The sequence below is a fragment of the Mauremys reevesii genome, linkage group 18, assembly GCF_016161935.1.
Source record: "Mauremys reevesii isolate NIE-2019 linkage group 18, ASM1616193v1, whole genome shotgun sequence".
Taxonomy (NCBI): domain Eukaryota; kingdom Metazoa; phylum Chordata; order Testudines; family Geoemydidae; genus Mauremys; species Mauremys reevesii.
The window spans coordinates 44,948-60,089 of NC_052640.1; the positions used below are offsets into that span (position 1 = coordinate 44,948).

At 58.0% G+C, this 15,142-nt stretch overlaps 1 long non-coding RNA gene across 1 annotated transcript; it reads right to left on the minus strand.

The window, feature by feature from the left end:
- Nucleotides 1–2,962: 2,962 nt before the first annotated feature.
- LOC120386293 lies at nt 2,963–6,312 on the minus strand. Its single transcript, XR_005589636.1, has 4 exons — nt 6,253–6,312; nt 4,522–4,877; nt 4,023–4,142; nt 2,963–3,543 (listed from the first exon to the last, which is right to left on the minus strand). It is a non-coding gene; the product is annotated as an uncharacterized LOC120386293 (long non-coding RNA).
- Nucleotides 6,313–15,142: the final 8,830 nt, after the last annotated feature.

The following is a 15,142-nucleotide window of genomic DNA, read 5'->3' on the forward strand; positions in this document are numbered from 1 at the left end:
TGTCCTAGAACGGGAGAAAGCACAGGGAGAGGCAAGGACACAGACAGAGGGAAAGAGAGTGTGTGTTGGCCAACACAGTACAGAAAAGAGAGGGAGGGAGGGAGGGAGAGAAACGCAGGAGGAGGAGAAGGAACTCGCCAGCTCGAGGCATCCCCCTGGATCCAACTTTCTCTTGCAGAGGACACACTGCTTGTGGATACAAAAATGAGCAGCCCCTGAAAACGGGGACCTTGTCTCCCTCGTATCCACAGCTAGTCAGGAACCTTTTCTTACAAACCCAGCCCCAGCTAACAGGGTGTCTCTACCTGGAGTCAGTTCGGCCGTGAGCAGAACCCTCAGCAAAACAGACACTTATCTCACTGACAGTAGCATCTCCTCGGCTCCCAGATGTACGGCTCTTGCCTGGCCTGAACAATGCTCACAGGCTCGCTGCTCTCACTCACTTGCCATCGCATGAGGGCAGTAGACTCTGACGTGTGACTTCTTATTCCTTAGTACTAAACCCAGCAGAGGGGAGAAAAAGCAAAAAAAAATAGCATCTCGGTCTGCAATGTCGCATAGTCTCTTCATTTCACATCTCCTGTATCCCACAGCTCCGCCCTCAAACCATCTCCCGTTACTACTTTACACCTACAACTAGACAGGACCCATTGTAACTGCACCCAAAATGGTCACTTTGCTCAGGAGACTCCTGTCCCTTCCCCAGCCTTAATACCACTGTGCCCGGTACCCAACGAGGAAGCACATGGCCTTTGAAGAAAACTACAGCAAGTACAGATAAGGAATTGAAAGCACTGACCACTTACTCACAGGCAGTTCTTCAGAAGGCAGAAAGCTGAGGACTGTTCATGTCTCCTTAGAAGGAAGGATGTCCAAGCTGCTCAGATCCACTTCTGCCAGTTTCTCCTTGGGCTGGGACTCCTGGACAATTCCTCTGAAAGCGCAGCTGCAAAAGCCAAGCATGAGCCATAACTACACACAGCTCTATTGGTGCTTGAAATCTTGGCCTCATCCCTGCCTCCCTCTTCCATCCCATCTACATCAGCCCCACTCGACGAACAGAGACCGAGTTAACACCAACAGTCACCACTCCACTTTAACACCTACTGCCCAACATGGTTTTCGTCCCCTCCTACTCCTCCAGGGCTTCCAAGACCTAACCTGTGGGGATGCACACCTAGCACACCTCCCCATGTCCTAAGAAGGGAGACAGCATAAGGAAAGGCCAGCATAGAGAGGGTGTGTGTTGGCCAACGTACTAGAGAACAGAGAAACACAGGAGGAAGGCAAGCAACTCTCCACCTGCAGCCATTCTCCTGGATCTAGCCTTCTGCTGCAGAGGACACACTGCTCCTGGCCAGAGAACTGAGCAGCCCCTGAAAATGGGGACCTTGTCTCCCTCATAACTACTAGTCGGGAACCTTTTCTTACAAACCCAGCCCCAGCTAACGGAGCACAGGGAACTTAGGGGGGCGGGGAGCTGATGGGGGGCTGCCCGTCCACCTTGGTTCCAAGCCCCCACCAGCTAGCTGAAACGGGCTGCTCTTCCTGCAAGGACTGGATAAACCAGGCAGCTGCCAAGCAACATAATAAGGGAGTGTAATCTATCGCGCCGGGGCTCGACCCTCCTGAGGGCAGGAGGGGAACCACGCCGACTCACTCCACGTCTTCTGTGGAACCGGCTGAACAGTAGTAAACAGGGTTAGGAAGCTCAGGCCCTCGGTTGCAGGGGCTCAGCAGCAACCAGCACAAGGAGCTCAGGCCCTCGGGTGCAAGGGCTCAGCAGCAACCAGCACAAGGAGCTCAGGCTCTCGGGTGCAAGGGCTCAGCAGCAAACAAACGGTAGTTATATAGGCCCAGGTCCCTAGACCAGAGCATTGGGTGAGGGGGAAAACTGCCACCCGTGAGTGGGGTGGCGGGGGGACACAGGCCCACCCACTCCAGTGTCCTAGCCCGGGGCCCTAGCAGCAGCTGTCACCACTGCTGGTCAGTGGGGTCCTGACCGCAACACACTGACATCGGGACCTCTGCGTCTGCAGCCTGACAAGGGTCGGCTACCCCCGGGCTACTTCCACTTTCCCCCTCAGGGCTTACCTCGTCCAGGGCACCGGGTCCAGGCCAGTCAATCAGCATAGGCTCCTCAAGGCCAGGGCTTGGTGGCAGGTCCGGCAGCTCCTCGGGGAAGTCCGGCCAGGCGTGCTCGGGCGGCTCCTCCAGGCAACAGCAGGGACGGGGAGGCTCCGATGGCTCCTCTTCGTAGTGGGCGCAGGGGAGTTCCGGCAGCTCCTCCCGGTACCGGGCCCAGGGAAGCTCCGGTGGTTCCTCTTCGTAGCGGGCGCGAGGAAGCTCCAGCCAATCAGGACAGCTGCCTCGGGCCCTGGAGAGTTCCCAGTCAGGAGCTCCCGACGGCACGTCTGCTCCCTGCGGCGGCTGGGCTCTGACTGAGCTCTGGCAGACAGCTTTTCTACTTCCTGTCCCACCTCTTGACTTCCGGGGGGCGGGGACAGGTGGTGGTGGCTCCGCCCACTTACGTGTCTGCGAGGGCACTCCCTCTGCTGGGCAGGAGGGGAGCCACACCGACTCACTACAGGGAGCATTGCGCAATGTTAAACGAGCATGTTCCCTAATTGATCAGCAAAGTAACAACGTTACAACGTTAACCGGGGCGACTTTAAATGAGGAGTTCAGTGCTTTGAATATAGTATCGCTTACTCACAGCCAGTTATGTGCAAGGCAGAAAGCTGAGGACTGTTAATCTCTGCTTAGAACAATGTCCAAGCTGCTCAGGTCCACGTCTGCCACCTTCTCCTTCAGCTGCTGCTCCTCCATGATTCCTCTAGAAGCGCAGCTGCAAAAGCCAAGCATGAGACATCACTACATACAGCTCTATTGGTGCGTAAAATCCACTCAGTGAATACAGACCGAGTAAACACTGAGTCACCGCTCCACTCTCGCACCCACTGCCCTGCATGATTTTCATCCCCTCCTACTTGTTCATAGCTCCCGAGACCTAGCCTGTGGGGATGCACACCTAGCACGCCTGCCCGTGTGCTATGAAGAGAGACGGGATAAGGAGAGGCAAGGACAGAGACAGAGACAGAGACAGAGACAGAAAGAGTGTTGGCCAACATACTAGAGAAGAGACAGACCGAGAGAGAAACATGGGAGGAAGGCAAGCAACTTGTCACCTGGAGTCATCCCCCTGGATCTCACCTTCTGATGCAGAGGACACACCGCTACTGGCCAGAGAACTGAGCAGCCCCTGAGTAGCAGAGAGTTTATGTCTCTCTCAAACACAGCTAGTCAAAAACACTTTTACAAACACAGCCCCAGCAAATGGAGCATCCCTACCAGGAGCAAGGTGGGCCGTGAGCAGAGCAATCACCAAAACAGACAGTTATCTCATTGAGAGTGGCGACTGTTCCATTCCCAGTAGGACGGCTTTTCCTTGGCATCAGTAGTTCTTGAGGTCCCATCGCTCTCGCTCGCTTTCCATGACATGAAGGCAGTAGACTCTGACACGTGACTTCTTTTCCCTTGGTACTAAACCCAGCACGAGAGGAAAAAACAAGTAAGTTACCATCTCAGTGGGCAATGTTGGGGAGGCTCTACTTTTCACCTCTCCCACACAGTGAGGCTCTGCCCTGAACCCTCATCCCATCACACCTTTAGGACTACAAGTAGAAAGCAACCCTTGGAATGACACCTTAAAACAGTCACTCTGCACAGCACACTCTGGTCACACACCACACCTGTGGGGAAAAGCATGTTTTTGGCTTGTAACTTATTGCTTCTTGTAGCTTGTTGCTTCCAGCAAGCAGAGGCAAAGGGGGGCGAGAGTCAGGGGTGCACAGCGGGACCATCACAGTCCCAGACTGTAGACGCCAGGAGAGATCTAGAGACTCTGGTTCCTTCGAGCCTTAATCACACAGAGCCCCATAGACAACGAGGAAGCAAACAGAGCGTGAAGAAAATTGCAGTGAGTACAGATGAGGAATTCCAAGCCCTGACCTCTTACTCACAGGCAGTTATGTGGGAGGCAGAAAGCTGAGGACTGTTGATCTCCATTTAAGAGGATTTCCAGGCGGCTCAGGTCTACTTCTGCCAATTTCTCCTCCGGCTGCTGCTCCTGGATGATTCCTCTGCGAACGCAGTAAGTAAACCAAGAAAAAGCCATCACTACACAAAATGCAACTGGTGCATGAAATCTTGCCCTCATCCCTACCTCCCTGTCCCACGCCATCCACATCAGCCCCACTAGAGCAGAGACTCCGTCAACACCCACAGTCACCGCTGCACTCTAGTGCCCACCACCCTGTGTGATTTTGGTCCCCTCCTACTTGTTCATCGCTTCCAAGACCTAGTCTGTGGGGACGCACAGCTACCACACCTACCCATGTCCTACGAAAGGAGACAGGACAAGGAGAGGCAAGGACAGAGACAGACAGAGAGTGTGTTGGCCAACACATTAGAGGAGAGAGAGACAGAGAGAAAAACGTGGGAGGAAGTCAAGAAACTCACCAGCTGGAGTCATCCCCCTGGATCCAACCTTCTGCTGCAGAGAACACACTGCTTGTGGACAGAGAAATGACCAGCCCCTGAAAATGGGGACCTTGTCTCCCTCGTAACTACAGCTATTCAGGAACCTTTTCCTACAAACTCAGCCCCAGCTAACGACAAGTCCTGGCCTGGAGACAGGTGGACCGTTACAAGAGTCCTCACGAAACCAGACACATATCTCACTGATGGTGACATCTGCTCCACTCCCAGCTTCATGGCATCTGCATAGCCTGGAATCAACAACGCTCACTGCCTCACGGCTCTTGGGCGCCTTCCATCTCAGTGGGCTCTTACCCTTCACTTCTTTCTCTGTGGTACTAAGCACAACACAAGAGGGAAAAACAGAACTTATCATCAGAATCTGCAGTGTTGTGTAGGTTCTTCTTCTCCCATCTCCCATTACACCTTTATAGATACAATTAAAAAGCACGCAACGCACACTCAGCCTGTGGAGCTCCTGGCCAGAGAATGCTGTGAATGCCAAGACTATAATGGGGTTCAAGTAAGAACTAGGTACAGTAACTCCTCACTTAACGTTCTCGTTATGTTTTTGAAAAATGTGACTTTAAGTGAAACAATGTTAAGCAAGTCCAATTTCCCCATAAGAATGAATGTAAATGGGGGGTTACGCTGCAGGGAATTATTTTTTGCCATACAGGACAGTACTATAGTTGGGGAGTGCCCCCGCCTTACCCAACACGGGCACAGCCCACTGGCACTGGCGACAATGAGGCAGGCAAGGAGGCTGAAGGTGCTGTAGGCTAGCAGAAGCACGTTGCACAGGAGCAGCGGCAGCTTCCCCTCCCTGCAAGCACCAGGGTCGGGGGCCTCAACCCTCAGCCGCCCACGCCGCCTCTTCCCCCAAGCCCCCACCCTTAACCTGCCTCTTCTTCCCCCCTCCTTCCCCTTTACTTCATACACCGCGTCCTCGCTCCTGCCCGCAGCCATCAGCTGGCTTGCGGCATTTGGAAGCAGGGGAGGGAGGGGGAGCCTGCACAACGAGTCTTCACTCCCCGTCCCCGGACACCACAAGCCAGCTGATTGCCACAGGCAGGAGGCCGTGGGGGAAAGGCACTAATCCGCGGGGTCTGCTGGCGGACGGGAAGTGCTGGGGTGGGGGGGCATAGGAGAGCTGATGGGGGGCTACCGACTGTGGACAAAGCAGGCAGCCAAACACCGTTATAGCGAAGCATTGCACAACTTTAAATACAGCATGTTCTGTAATTGACCAGGGACCTAAGATTGAAACAATGTTAAGCAAGAGGATGTTAAGTGGAGACTTATTGTCAATTCATGGAGGATGAGTCCATCAACGGCTATGAGTCAGGATGAGCAGGGATCGTGTCCCTGGCCTCTGTTTGCCAGGAGCTGGGAATGGGTGACAGTGGATGAATCACTTGGTAATTCCCTGATCTGTTCATTCCTTCTGGGGCACCTGATATTAGCCACTGTCGGTAGACAGGATACTAGGCTAGATGGACCTTTGATCTGACCCAGTCTGGCCATTCTTACGTTCATATGTTAAGCAGCCTGTTGCACCTGCATCCAAGACAGTCACTGAGCAGAGGAGACTGTTGTCCCTTCCCTTGGTTGTAATCCCACAGAGCCCCATGGCCAACAAGGAGGCTCACGGCCTCTGAAGAAAACTTGAGTGGTACGGATGAGGGATAGAGGCCATAATTGTTCACTCACAGCCAGTCATGGAGAAGGCAGAAAGCTGAGGACTCTTCATCTCTGCTTACAAGGATGTCCAGGCTGCTCAGGTTCACTTCTTCCAGTTTCTCCTCCGGCTCCAGCTCCTGGACAATTCCTCTGCAAACTAATAAAGACAAGCAGGAACTATCACTACACAGAGCTCTATTAACACCCTCATCCCTGCCTCCCTCTCCCATCCCATCTCCAGCCGCCCCAGTCGAGGAACAGAGACTGAGCCCACACTATCAGTCACCACTCCACTCTACAATCCACTGCTCTCCACGGGTTTCGTCCCCTAGCTCGCCTGCCCATGTGCTATGAAGGGTAAGTGTTGGGCAGGAAGGAGAGAGAAGGGCTGAGGGGCCCCATGAGTGGAGGGAGGAATGGGGGTGCAGGTTGGGGAATGTTGGACAAAGGAGAAAAGGGCACTAGGCGTCCCACAGATCTAGGGACAGAGTGGGGTGCAGGTTGCAGTGGGAGGGAGGAAAAAAGGGGACTGAGGGGCCCAATGGATGGGGGAATGAACTGGGGGGGGGCTGTTGGGGAGGAAGGGGCGCTCAGCAGTCCCTACAGGTGGAGGCATGGATGGAGGCGCAGGTTGTGGTGAGCTGGGAGAATGTTGGAGAGAGATGGGATCTGAGGAGTCCCTTGAATGGAGGAATGAACTGGGGGATACAGGCGTGTAGGTTGGGGACAGTTGTTGCAGGCTCAGGGGTGTTGGGGAGGGAGAACCGGGGGCGGAAGGGGGCTATGGGAGAAGGCATGTATGGAGGAAAGTAGGGATGGGGTGCAGGTTGGGGTGGCCTAGGAGCTGTTGGAGGGAGAAGAAAGGACTGAGGGGCCCAACGGATGGGGGGATAGACGGGCGTGGGCAGGCGGGCTGGGGGCACCAAGGGGGCTTGGGAAATTCACAGTGTGCTGGGGGCACCGTGGGGGGAGGGACGCTGGCGGCACCCTGCTGATGGGTGGGGATGGTGGTGGCCCATGAGGAGCTGGGGACGCTCACCGCAGGGGGGGGGCACGCGGGGTGCATGGGGGGTTGGGGAAGGTTACAGGGGCTGTGGCTGGGCGGGGGCTGTGGGAGCCTGGGGGAGGAAAGGCACGCTGGGAGGGTGGGGCGTGGCTGGGTGAGGGGAGTGGCTGGGTGAGGCTGTGGGGAGCTGTGGGGCAGGGGGGAGGAAAGGCGCGTTGGGGTGCCGGGGAGGTGGGAGCCCGTGGGGAGAAAAGACACGCTGTGGGGCTGTGGCTGGGTGAGGGTGGAGGAAAGGCGCGTTGGGGTGCCGGGGAGGTGGGAGCCCGTGGTGGGGAGAAAAGACACGCTGTAGGGGCTGTAGCTGGGTGAGGGAAGCGGTGGAGATGGGGGGGGGCTGTGGCTGGGCGGGGGGAGGAAAGGCGCACTGGGGGGTGATGGGGGTGCCGGGGGGCACCGTGGGGGCCTGTTGGGGAGGGAAGCTTGTGGCACACTGAAGGGGTGTGGGGAAGGGGGGGGCCCATGAGGAGCTGGGGAAGCTCACAGCAGTGTGGGGGCACGGGAGGGAGATGGGGTTGGGGAAGGTTGCAGGGGCTGTGGGAGCCTGGGGAAGGAAAGGTGAGCTAGGAGGGTGGGGGCTGTGGCTGGGTGAGGGAAGCTGTGGGGATGGGGAGGCTGTGGCTAGGGCAAGGGGGAGGAGGCGTGCTGGGGTGCCGGGGAGGTGGGGTGGGCTGTGGAGCCCGTGGGGAGGAAAGACAAGCCGGGGGCAGTGGCTGGGTGAGGGGTGCTGGGGGCGCTGGGAAGAAAGGCGCTAGGAGGAGGTGGGGGCTGTGGGAGCCCGTGGGGAGGAAAGACGCGCCGGGGGGGGCTGTGGCTGGGTGAGGGGTGCTGGGGGTGCTGGGGGGGAGGAAAGGCGCTGGGGGGAGGCGGGGGGGCTGTGGGAGCCCGTGGGGGGAAGGAAAGACGCGCCGGGGGCTGTGGCTGGGTGAGGAAGCGGTGGAGATGGGGGCTGTGGCTGGAGGGTTATGGGGTGCCGGGGAGAGGGGGCTGTGGCTAGGCGAGGGGAGGAGAGGCGCTGGGGTGCCGGGGAGGAAAGAGGCGCTGTGGGAGCCCGTGGAGGGAAGGAAAGACGCGCCGGGGGGCTGTGGCTGGGTGAGGGGTGCTGGGGGCGCTGGGGGAAGGCGCTGGGGAGGCGGGGGCTGTGGGAGCCCGTGGCGGGGGAGGAAAGATGCGCCGGGGGGGCTGTAGCTGGAGGTGCCGGAGGGGGAGGCGGGGGTGGGGAGGGGGCTGTGGCTGGGCCGGGGGGAGGAAAGGGGCGCCGGGGGGGCTGTAGGAGCACTTAGGGGGGAGGCGGGGCTGGTCCCAAACACCCCGCGGGGTCGCTGGGGGGGGGGGGGGGGAAGGCCCACGTCCCGGGGCCGCAGCATCTCCCGCCCAACGCACCCGAGTCCCCCGCTTATCACGGGCGGCCTCCAGGCCGCTGACGTCACTTCCGCTCCGGCCCCGCCCTGCTCAAAGCGCCGCCCGCTGGGTCCGCGGGGCTGATGGGAGTTGTAGGCCGGGGCGCACTGCCACTCCCACAAGCCCCCGCGTCATCCCGCCCTGCGCCCCTCCCCGCAGCGGGGGCTGGGGGCTCTGGCTGGGACCCGCACTATTAACCCTCCCCCGCCCCGGGTGAAGGATTGAACAGCTAGAGACTGGGGCCGTGTGCAGAACAGTGTAAAAACCACCAGTGCACGAGAGAGAGATGGACCCGGATCGATCCTATCGGCTTTAAAAACAGATCTACAGACTGGAGCCAAGGAGGCAACACTGGAAAGGAAACGTAGCGGGGAGGGTTTTGCTAGGGGAACAGCTGCTATTAATTACTCCCCCCTCCCCCTGCGATCCCATCCCTCTCCGCCCCCCCCCCGCCTCGTCACCCCCCAATTCCTCCCCCCACGAGCCACGTCACCCCCAATTCCTTCCCCCTCCCCAGCCCCTCACACTCTGATTACCCCTACCCGTCTCACCTGGGGCTCCGCAGGCTGCCAGCTGCAGTGTGATTCCCCTGCAGCGGAGGCCGCGGCTGCTGCTGGGAGACAGCTGCAAAGCCCAGCGTCCTTTGCCCCAGCGCTACCTTCCCCCGGTTTGCCCCGCAGCCCCCCGAGCCCCGTCACCCCCAGAGTCTCCCCACCCAGTCTCGTCTTACCTTGGGCTCTGCAGGCTGATTGAATCAGCTCCCGCAGGCTGAGAGCTGCAGCCTGATTCAATCAGCCGGCCAGAGCCCAAGGTAATAGGAGACTCGGAGGGCAGGAATCCGGGGGTGACGAGGCTCGGGGGTGGGGTGGGGGGCTGCCGGGCAAACCGGGGGAAGGGAGCGCTCAGGAAAAGGAGGCTCTAGCTGCACAGAGCCAGGGGTCCTGTCTCCCAGCAGCACCCCCAGCTGCTCGCTGTATGGTAACCCTAACAACAGGTTCTAAACCAGCTTCAAATTTAGCAACCGGTTCCTGCCAACCGGCTCCGGCTCACCACTGGACATAGGTATCTGTGCCCCCCATGACCCCCTAAGAAACCAAGGGAACCCTACAGCCTGGACGTAGATATCTCTGCCCCCCAGAAACTCCCTAATCCTTCCCGGGATCCCTCCAACCTGGACATAAGTATTTGTGCCCCCCATGAAACCCCTAAGCCCCCCCAAGGTCCCCTCCAGCCTGGACGTAGGTATCTGTGCCCCCACACAAACCCCGTAAGCCTCCCAAGGATCTCTACAGCCTGGATGACGCTATCTGTCCCCCACATAAAGCCCCCTGGGACCCCTCTTCTCTGTACATAGGTATCTGTGCCTGCACTACCCCCGTAAGACCCCCAGCTTCCCCTACAGCCTGGACGTAGGTATCTGTGCCCCCCCTGGGACCCCTACAACCTAGACGTAGGAATATGTGCTCCTAACGGACCCCCTAGGACTCCCCCCAAGGGATCCCTACAGTTTGTATGTAGGTGTATGTGCCCCCCACGAGCCCCTAAGCCCCACCCCAGGACCCCAGAGCCTTGACGTAGGTATCTGTGCCCCCCCAAATACCCTAAGGCTCCCAAGAGCCCTCCAGCCTGGACTCATGTATCTGTGCCCCCACAAACCCCCGAAGCCCCCTGGGACCCCTACAGCCTGGACATAGGAATATGTGCTCCCCATGAACCCCCAAAGCCCCAAAGGGAACCCTACAGCCTGGACATAGGTATTTCTGCCCCCTACCAGGACTGGCTCCAGACCCCAGCGCGCCAAGCGCACGCGTGGGGCGGCATTTTCCCTGGAGGGCAGCAGGCGGGCCAGGCGGACCTTCCGCAGTCATGCCTGTGGATACTCCACCGGAGCCGCCACACCAGCTGCGGGAGGTCCACTAGAGCCGCGGGACCAGCGGACCCTACGCAGTCATGTGGGAGGTCCTCTGGTCCCCCGGCTCCGGTGCACCTCCTGCAGGCATGACTGCTTGGGGCGACCAAATTCCTAGAGCCGCCCCTGCCCTCCACGAACTCCCAAAGTCCCCCAGGGACCCCTACAGCCTTTACGTAGGTATCTGTGACCCCCCACAAACCCCCTAAGTCCCCCAGGGTTGCCTAAACCCTAGAAGTTGCTATCTGTGCCCCCAAAAAAGATTCTAAGCCCTCCAGGGGCCCCTACAGCCTGGATATAGGTATTGGTGCCCCCCACAAATCACCTAAGCCCCCCAGGGACGTCTAAAGCCCGGAGATAGGAATCTGTGCCCCCTCCCGAAACCCTAAGCCCCCGCTCTGGGACCCCTACAGCCTGGACAGAGGTACCTGTGCACCCCCAAACTCCATAAGCACACCCGGGACCCCTACAGCCAGGACGCAGGTATCTGAGCCCCCCACAACCCCCCTAAGGCCCCCGGGATCCCTCCAGCCTGGAAATTGGTATCTGTGCCCCCCAAGCTCCCTAAGCACCCTGGGAGTCCTCCAGTCTGTATGTAGGTATCTGTGCCTCCTACAAACCCCCTAAGCTCCCCAGGGACCCCTCCAGCCTGGGACATAGGTATCTGTGCCACCCCAAACCCCATAAGCACCCCTATGACCCTCCAGCCTGGACGTAGTTGTAACCCTTCTGCCAGGCTGAATTGAGAGCAGCAAGGGCCAGGTTCAATACATAGGGGTCCCTTCCTTACAACGTAATGCAAACCAGCTCAAGCCCCCACCCAGTGACCTGGAAAAACTTACACACACACACACCTCTGGGTACCTCAAAGAGGCAATAGCTCCCCTCCCACAAGCACAGAGTCTCGGTGTAGCAGAAAATGTTTAATAACATGAGATAAACAACATAGCATTAAATTGGGAAAACACCTCAACTAGGCCGAGTCCTTTTCCCTGGGCTCTTGAATCCAGCAACCCCCAAATCACCCCAAGACTCCAAAGTCCAATGCCTCAAATATCCCGAGTCCAGCAACCCAAAAATCAACCACAGCCCCAGAGTTCATTAGTCTCTCTGCAGGTGTTTTCCTCCTGCCAGCCTGGGTAGAAAGGGGAACCTTACATGGTCCAGGGCTGACTGCCCTACCTCTCCCTGGGATTCTGCTTCCGCCTTCCCCAGGAACTGCTCACCTCTGCTCCACCAGCCGTCCCACCAACTGCTCCGCTCTGCTAGCTGCGCTGCTCCGCAATATAGCTTCAGGCTCCCCCACTACTTAAAACAGCTCTTTAGTAATTTCAGGTCAGAATCCAAAAATGAGCTCTGCTATTCAAGACAAGAAAGAAAAGCAGGTGCAATCAGAGTTTCTGGCTCACCCAAGGAGCCCACTCCCTTATCTAGCGAGTGCCACTCAATTCGTGGTGAGATTCCCTGTCATAAAGCAGTTTCACAATTCCTCATCCACACTCAGGGTGACAACACTCCCCTTCTGCCACCCTAACAACAAAGAAACTGGGGATCCCACAGTTGCCAAAGCAACCATCCCAGAATGCCGTGGGCTGTGCCTATGCAAACATGATCAGCCTCTGAAATTATTTTCCGCACTCGCCATAATTCACCACCAGATGTCAGGGTAGAGCTCATCCTGACTCTGCTTACATAGCTATTTGTGCCTCCCACAAAACCCCTAATTCCCCCCGGACCGCTACAGCAAGGACGTTGGTATATGTGTCCCCCACAAACCCTCCAAGCCCCGCAGCCGTCCACCGTGGACGTAGGTATCTGTGCCCCCCACAAAACCTGTAATCCCCCCAGGAACATCTACAGCCTGGATATAGGTATCTGTGCCCAGCCCCAAATCCACTAATCCCCTCGGAACCCCTCCAGCCTGTACATAGATATCTCTGCACCCCACAAATCCCCTCAGAACACATGGGAACCCTAAAAAAACCCCAAACCCCCTAAGCCCCCCCAGGAACCGTACAGAATGAAGAGAGGGCTGGAGGGTCCACCTGAACCCCCCAACCCCCCACCCTGGGATGCCTACAGCCTGTAGACAGGGCTAGGGGGCCCCGTGGAACTCCCTAAGCCACCCCGGGACTCCTACAGCCTGGAGAGAGGTCTGGGGGTTCCCCCGAACCCCTAAGTCCAGCCAGGAGCCCTACAGCCTAGAGAGAGGTCTCGGGGTCCCCCCGAATCCCCCTAAGCCCCCTGCGACTGCTACACCTTGGAGAGAGGGCTGGGGAGCCCATGGAACCCCCTAAGCCCCCCCAGGAACCCTACAGCCTGGAGAGAGAGCTGGGGGTCCACCAAAATCCCCCTGCCCCCCTGGGACACCTAAAGCGTGGAGAGAGGGCTGGCAGGGGGGCCCAGAACCTCTTAAGATGTCAGGGTAGAGCTCATCCTGACTCTGCTTACATAGGTATCTGTGCCTCCCATGAAACCCCTAATTCCCCCCGGACCCCTACAGCCTGGAGAGAGATCTGGGGGGCCCCCCTGAACCCCCTAAGCCCCCCTGGGACCCCTACAGCCTGGACGAAGGTACCTGTGCCCTCCACAACCCCCTAACAGCCCCGGGACCCCTCCAGCCTAGATGTAGGTATCTGTGCCCCCCACAAACCCGCTAAGCCCCCCTGGGAGCCCTCCAGAATGGACGTAGGTATCTGTGACCCCCACAAATTCTCTAAGCCCCCCAGGGACCCCTACAGCCTGGACATAGGGGGGATGTAGGGGGACACAGATATCTAAGTCCCCCGGGACACCTACAGCCTGGACGTAGGTATCTGTGCCCCCCCCGAACTCCCTATGCCCCCCCGGGACTTTTACAGCCTGGAAGTAGGTATCTCTGCACCCCAAAAACCCCATAAGCCACCCAGGGACCTCTACAGCCTGGACATTGGTATCTGTGCCCCCCATAAACCCCCTAAGCCCCCCGGGACCCCTACAGTCTGTACATACATATATGTGCCCCTCAGAAACCCCTTTATCCCCCAGAAACCCTAACAGCCTGGACATAGGTATCTGTGCCCCCCACAACCTCCTAAGCCCCCCGGGACTCCTCCAATCTGTTCGTAAGTATCTGTACCTCCCACAAACACCCTAAGCCCACCAGGGACCCCTAAACCTGGACGTAGGTATCTGTACCCGCCCGAGCCCCTAAGGAGGCCCGGGACTCCTATAGCCTAGACGTACGTATCTGTGCCCCCATAAATCCCCTAAGCCCCCCCAGGAGCCCTCCAGTCTGGACAGAAGTATCTCTACACCCCACAACTCCCTTATCCCCCTGGGACAACTACAGCCTGGACGTAGGTATCTGTGCCCCCCAGGAACCCCCTAAGCCCCCCAGAACCCCTACAGACTGGACACAGGTATCTGAGCCACCAACGAGCCCCCTAATCCCCCTGGGTCCCCTCCAGCATGGACGTAGGTATCTGTACCCCCATGAATTCCCTAAGGCCCCCCCAGGACCCCTGCAGCCAGGACGTAGGTATATGTGCCCCCCACAAATCCCCTAAGCCCCTGAGGGAACACTCCAGCCTGGATGTAGGTATCTGTGCCCCCACAACCCTCCTAAGCCCCCCAGCGACCCCTCCAGCCTGGACGTAGGTATCTGTGCCCCCAACGAACACCCAAATCTCCCTGGGAAACCTACAGGTGGACGTAGGTATCTATACCCACCACAACCTCCTAAGAAACCAAGGAAACCCTACAGCCTAGACGGAGGAATAGTGACACCTTGTGGCCACAAAGGGTAATGCACAGAGCATTTCTCTCAGAGGAACAGTGACACCGTGTGGCCATGCCCGATAATACACAGAGCAGTAGTGACACCGTGTGGCCACGAAGAGTAATGCGCAGAGCATTTCTCTCAAAGGAACAGTGACACCGTGTGGCCACGCAGGATAATGCACAGAGCATTTCTCATGGAGCAACAGTGACACCGTGTGGCCACGAAGGGTAATGCACAGAGCAGTTACTGCATGGAGCTACACTGACACTGTGTGGCCACACAGGGAAATGCAGAGGATTTCTCATGGGGCAACAGTGACACCATGTGGCCATGCAGGTTAATGCACAGAGCACTTCTCATGGAGCAACAGTGACACCGTGTGGCCATGCAGGGCAATGCACAGAGCATTTCTCAGGGCGCAACAGTGAAACCATGTGGCCACGAATGGTAATGCACAGAGCATTTCTCTCATAGGAACAGTGACACCGTGTGGCCACGCAGGATAATGCACAGAGCATTTCTCTCAGAGGAACGCTGACACTGTGTGGCCATGCCCGATAATGCACAGAGCAGTAGTGACACCGTGTGGCCACGAAGGGTAATGCGCAGAGCATTTCTCTCATAGGAACAGTGACACTGTGTGGCCATGCAGGATAATGCACAGAGCATGTCTCACAGAGCAACAGTGACACCGTGTGGCCACAAAAGGTAATGCACAGAGCATTTCTCACGGAGGAATAGTGACACCTTGTGGCCATGAAGGGTAATGCGCAGAGCATTTCTC